General features: G+C 47.7%; 1 long non-coding RNA gene and 1 other non-coding gene across 3 annotated transcripts in view; one reads left to right on the top strand and one right to left on the bottom strand.

Moving 5' to 3' along the window:
- LOC129006836 (uncharacterized) overlaps window positions 1-6,214 on the bottom strand; it is a 31,097-nt gene that overhangs the window by 21,331 nt on the left and 3,552 nt on the right. The window contains exon 3 of one of the 2 annotated variants that reach the window (XR_008492098.1): window positions 1,739-5,568. The exons of the other annotated variant lie outside the window; for it this stretch is intronic. This is a non-coding gene — a long non-coding RNA (uncharacterized LOC129006836). Of the gene's footprint in view, window positions 1-1,738; window positions 5,569-6,214 lie in introns of those variants that run through there. 2 annotated transcript variants of the gene reach the window in all.
- On the top strand, window positions 4,863-4,962 carry LOC129007026 (small nucleolar RNA U13). Its single transcript, XR_008492205.1, has one exon. It is a non-coding gene; the product is annotated as a small nucleolar RNA U13 (small nucleolar RNA).

Below are 6,214 nucleotides of genomic sequence, written 5' to 3'. Positions count from 1 at the left end.
ACGTGTAAGCACTCATCAGATGAGGTCTGGTTTCTGATCTAATGATCAAGAAGCAAAAATGCAAAGCTAACTACAAACAACAGAGCCATAACCCCTACCACACCCCTTGGTTCCAGATGTCTTAACAGTTGGTCCCAGAGTAAAATGAAGATTTGATATACCGGACAAGTGAACCAAGTTAACTAGGTTGCCAAAACTTACTAAAATAATAAATGAGGCATTATTTCCATGAAATAAGACACACTTATAAGAAAACAGATGTTAGACATTGGAAGAATACATAAGCTTAACTGTTTCTTAAAAATTAGCTTTAATTGACTGATCTTTAAAAAGTAATAAACATGGGCCGGGCGTGGTGGCTCACGCCTGTAATCCCAGCTGCTCGGGAGACTGAGGCAGGAGAATGGCGTAAACCCGGGAGGCGGAGCTTGCAGTGAGCCTTGATCGCGCCACTGCACTCGAGCCTGGGTGACAGAGTGAGACTCCGTCTCAAAAAATAAATAAATGAATAAAAAGTAATGAACATGTACTACTTTTAGAACTATAAAACTGTAGGTTTTGTAAACATAAAAATGGTTAACAAAGTATTTTTATTTTAGACTGGAAGATGCAGCATCAGTTTTTTGTTTTTTTTTTTTGAGACAGACTCTCACTCTGTCACCCAGGCTGTAGTGTAATGACACGATCTTGGTTCACTGTAACCTTCGCCTCCAGAGCTCAAGCAATTCTCCTTGCTTCAGCCTCCCAAGTAGCTGGGATAACAGGCACCCACTACCAAGCCCAGCTAATTTTTGTATTTTTAGTAGAGATGGGGTTTCACCATGTTGACCAGGCTGGTCTTGAACTCTTGACCTCAGGTGATCCACCTGCCTCGGCCTCCCAAAGTGCTGGGATTACAGGCATGAGCCATCAGGCCCGGCCAGCATCAGTTTTTAAATGGACATTAATTGATGCTTTCTATGAAGGCATAGGCCTCCTTTGTTTGACCTGTGATTTGGTTGATCAAGAATTAGGTGACCTAAGTTAGTGCTAGTTACACAATCCTCATAAAACTTCTCTAACTATTCTAAGGACAGGTACTTTCTGAGTGGGGAAAAAAATAGCATGAATTATCTTCATCACAATTGCTAATGTAAGGTAAATTTGTGTCCCGTTGCTTGCAACTTGTGATTTTCTATGGTTAGAGTATGAGAATGCTGGGTTCTAGCCATGGCTTAGCTGTGTCCACCCACCAGGTGGCCATGGGGCAGAGGCAGAGGAGGCAAGGGCTCGGGAAAAGTGCTGGAGCCCTTTCTCTGCCTTAGTTCACAGCCTGGCCCTGGCCCATCTTATCCCAGCCATGGGGTAAGTATTGGACCTTCCTGTGCTTCAGAGCCCTCCTCCAAATGGGAGGATGACCACAGACACCTCAGAAAGTGACTAGGAGAATGGTGTGAAGGGCTGCAGGGAGGGACCCCGGTGGTGCCTGGCAGGCAGGAGGAGCTCCGAAAGTGATAGCTGTCATTACTGCTATTGAGATGGTCATTACTATTGAAGACATTTGGCCAGCATTCTCTATTGATAAACCAGCAGCAATAAGCCACATACTCCCCTTCCCATGAATACATCATGAAGACAACGGAAAAAATATTCGGAATGCATTGAGCCATTTAACGAAGATGACATACACACATACACACATACACACACACAGAAGGAAAGCGAGGGATAGAAATTAGAAGAGAGTCAAACTGACTCTTTAAAATGAGATTTAATTGCCTATTTTTTAAAATAGATTTTATTGTATATATTTAAACTATACAACATGTTATAGGGCACACAGAGATCATAGGATGCTTACTATAATGCAGCAAATTATTTTAAAATTTACACTTGGATATATTGCTTTTATAATTACGAAGCTTTTTTTTAATTTTAAAAGTAGCTAAGTTTGCAACCTTTCAACAACTTTTTCCAGATATTCTGTCTACTTTTCTATAGGCATCCCAGTGAAACATGTACAATTCAAATGACCACATGCTGGACAGCCAGGCACATCCCCATGCAGGCCACGTGGGCCTCTTAGAAGCAGCCTCTGGGGCTGTGTAGCCTCCTGCAGCCATACAATCCCGTCCTGGTCGCTTGTCTCAGCCTCGGTCCTGAGCAGCCTGTGGGAATGGTGGCAAGGGGACAGTCCAGAACACTCGCGGACAGCCCCTAGCCCCAGCCCTGCCCGCCTCTTGGGGAAGCAGCCACCAGGGACTGGGTCCTAGCCAGGTGGGGTTGGTCACCCAGTGGGGTTGACACCTGGTGTTCCTTCCTGAAAGCTGCAGCAGCCACCTCCTTCACGGCAGGCTGGCCTGAGTCCCACTTAGCGGAAGGAGAGCAGAGATCCAGGGCCCGTGAATCAGCTGACCTTCGTGAATTCACACCACAGCTCGTCAGCATCAGCAGAAAGCCGGTGCTGCCCCTTGGCATGGCTAAGGGGCCATGGAAGCAGGAGGCTCCCTTTCTTTTCAGGAACACTTCTTCTCAGAGAGGCCCAGAATAGGGCCTGTCTAGCAGCTGCCCCCATCCAGCCCCTAACTGAGAATGTGTAGACGCCTGTCCAGCCAGGGGAGCGTGGAACAAGCCCAGGCGAGTCTGACCGTTTGACTCATCCTCCGCAGGTCAGGGGTGGAGTGTGGCTTAGCCACGGCACACCAAGGTTGTTACATCAGTAAAGGAAGGAAGAGCGAAGGAGGGAGAGAAAGAAGAAAGGAACGGGGAGAAAAGGAGGGAGGGAGAGAAGGAAGGAGGAAGGGAAGGCAGGAAGGAGGGAGGGAGGAAGAGAGAAGCCAGAGAGAAGTGCTTTTCTTGCGAGAGATGTGTAAACAAGCACCCCCACAGACGGAGAGCAGGAAAACGGCAGCGCCTTCAGGAACGAATGAGATGAATTGTTCAATGACACAAATGAGCATAAGTCTGCTAATTATTTGTCTTGTCTTCTAACAGCCATGTCGGCATCATCTTGTTGTTTGTATATTTCAGAAGCTATTAAGTTATAATAATTTAACACAATAATTCAGTGTCTGTAAGGAAGTATAAAATTCTCTGTAAATAGAAATGGTAGGGAATAAGAATAATTCCCCGGACAAAGAATGACCACATTTTCCACGCACCCCGGAGCACATTGCCCAGGCCAGGCCCTGTCCAACTGTTGCTGGACAAGCAAGTGCATCTGCATAGCCCAGCGGCTCCAAGCCTTGGCCCCTCTATCCCTGTCCCTATTCCTGGCTTCAAGTTCAAGGATAAGAGAACAGGAAGTTGCGTAAGAATAAGTTCTCTTCCCCACCCTGGTCTGGGCGCTGCCTGGGTCCTCCTCTTCCCTCCTTCCCTTCCCTCACTGCCTGCAGCTGAGCAGCTCTCCCCGGGAGCTTTCTCTGTCCCACACCAGGAGCAGGAGACTCAAAGTGGATTGCTCCCTACCTCTGCCACTTTCTGGTTTTTCATCCAAAACATGGCTTCTCTGGACATTGAGGTCCAGAGAAGTTTTGGGACTTGCACGGGGTCTCATAGCGACTGAGACTGAAGATTAGAACTCACAAACCCGAAGCTTCCTGAAGGAGTCAAACTCTTAGAATCTATTAGAAAGGGCGACTAAGACTGAGCCAGAGAAGGGTGGCCTTGGAAGTGAGAAATGAGGCCTGGCACGTTGGCACCCCCACCCCCAATTCACAACACATCCTCTCCAAGGCTGGCTCTCCCGTTAAGGCCGCCTGTTTCTCTGCTTCCTCATCTGTAGCCCCTGCAGGGGCCCGTCTAGACCATGTAAGGGAGCACGCTGGCGTCTTCCATCAGGTGCTCCCCTCCCTGGTTTTTCAGACTGTACTCTTGAAAAAAAACAAAAAAACAAAAAAAAAAACAAAAAAAAAACAAAAAAAAACACCTAAAGTTACTCTGGGTTCCCAGTAGAGCTCATTCCATCTTCTTTGCGGCGTCTTGCACCTCTCACAGCCCCCAACTACACACACACCTATCCTACACCTTTCATAGAACAGGCCTGCTTCCCTCCCTCCCGTGCTAGCTCCAAGACTTCCTCCTCCAGGAAGACTTCCATGACTGACATTTCTTGGCCCTGGTCAGCCTTATAACAACACTGGCTAACATTTATTGAGCTCTTCCCATGGACCAGACATTATGCCAAACCCTTTGCAAACATCATCTAAGTGAATCCACACAACAACCCTATGAGGTAGATCTTAACCCTGTTTACAGGTGAGGAAACTAAGTCACAGAAGGGCTAATCAACTGGCTGGGTGTTACATAGCTAGTAAGTGATAGTTTGAACTCTGCTTTGTTGTGGCAAATGCCACAACCCCTTACTCTCTGCCTCCAGCATCCTGCCTCCATCATTTTGGCTGTAGACATCCCCTGCAAATTACCCTGTATCTACACACACACAGAGACACACGCAGACACACACGCACACACACAGACACACATGCACATACCATCTAACCTTTCAAACAAGTCCAGTGGTTATCAGTTATCACAGGCAATCTTAAAGGGAATGAATTCCCAAGAAAGCAATCAGCAGTCTGAAGTGGGGGTTGCATGGTGTAGCGGCCCCTCCCTCAGCCCTGGTGGCAGTGGGCGATGAAAATGGGTGCTTAGGTGTGACTGCAAGTGCATGAGCCCGAGGTCTTTTACAACTAGCTGCGTGAGACACCTTTTCTGGCACCATCTGTTTACTGACACTGCTCAGCCTTGGGGGCCCAGAGTAACTACCCAGATCTATCTACTCAGGAACAACTGCAGGGATTATCTGCCCAAGTTATTTGCTGTCTGTGTATTCCTGTCTCTGCATCATGTGCACATGCAATAGAATAGAACAAGAGGTGATCCTTTTGTAGTTAAGAAGCGTGATGATTGGGTTTTCGTGCTCACGTGTGAGAAGTGCCTCCCTCAAACCTTGTTATGAAGTCAGCACATTACTGGACTTTTATTTTTTTAAAAAAGAAGAAAGAAAAAAGAATAGAACAAGAGGCATCATGCCTTTTCATCACCATCAGATTGGATGCCCCAGAGCCAGGGGCTCTATCTCCCTCTTGGACTATTTCCAGAACAGGCCCTAGCCAGGGGGAATGTCAAACCCCCGGTGAGTGTCAATGAGCCTCGCTGAGACTAGTTTAGGAGGAAACTGTTGAAAAAAGAGAGACATATGAAGGATTCTGAGTATCTGAAGTCTGTCTTCCCAACCTTGATCAAACAGGGCTGGCATTGAGCCCAAAAGTGGTAATAGCTTCTGGACATGAGTGTCAAGGCAAAGAATACCAGTTGGCTATAAAGACGACTTTCTGGTCTTCCCTAGAACCAAGATGGAGAGGTGGAAGCACCTACCTCATGAAAGGTACTGGCTAGAAGGAGAAAATCTCACAGCCGTGGAGTGGGGGAAGAGACGTGATGTCATTTTTATTGAGACCAGGTCAAGGAATGTGCAAGAGGACTTGCGGGTACCTTCTGGAGCCCATAGCTCCTGGGCGCCTCCTATGGTTCCGTCTATGGCTCCTTCTAAGGATCTTCGAGTCCTCTCTGGCCTGCTACTTCCTGCATATCCAAGTGTTTTAACATTTTTCATTCTCAACTCTGTGTCAGGAGGACCTAACTCCCCACCCTCCCTCCCGATCCCCAACCCCCAATTTTCACCAACTGGTTGGGCTCCAAGCCCCCAGAACCAGCCAAGTATTGATCAAGAGTTGCCCTGATCACACAGCACACAGCTCTCTTCCTCCAGCCACAAACCATTCCCTTGAATTCTACACTCACCCACTAGGCTCAATTTCCCTCTGGTGTGGAGAGGCCTTGTAGTTCACCTCCACCTCCACAGAGCACCCATAGGAGGCATGATAATACTAGCCACCATTTCAGAGTCACCCTCGGGTGTCAGGCACTGTGGGGACTTTCACTGAACATATTATCTCATTTAATCCTCTCAGCAACCTGCTTCCTCCTCTCCATGTACACATGAAGAACCTAAGGCTTAGAGGTGTTCAGTGAGTGACTCTCAGTAGGTGGCAGAGCTAGGAAGGAACCAAGGTTTGAGCGGCCCAGAGAGAAGCACTGCTGGTTACATCATCAGATGCCAATCTGTGCTGTCCTCAGCAAGGGCTGGGATACATGGGGCAGGACCAAGCTGGGCACCTCCTAACATCGCTGAGAAGAGAAAGGAGCCCCAAGACTTCCCCACTGTGGC

Source organism: Pongo pygmaeus, chromosome 8 (genome assembly GCF_028885625.2).
Source record: "Pongo pygmaeus isolate AG05252 chromosome 8, NHGRI_mPonPyg2-v2.0_pri, whole genome shotgun sequence".
Taxonomy (NCBI): Eukaryota; Metazoa; Chordata; class Mammalia; order Primates; family Hominidae; genus Pongo; species Pongo pygmaeus.
Note: the sequence above shows the minus strand (reverse complement) of the source record. Positions and strands in the feature narration are given on the sequence as shown.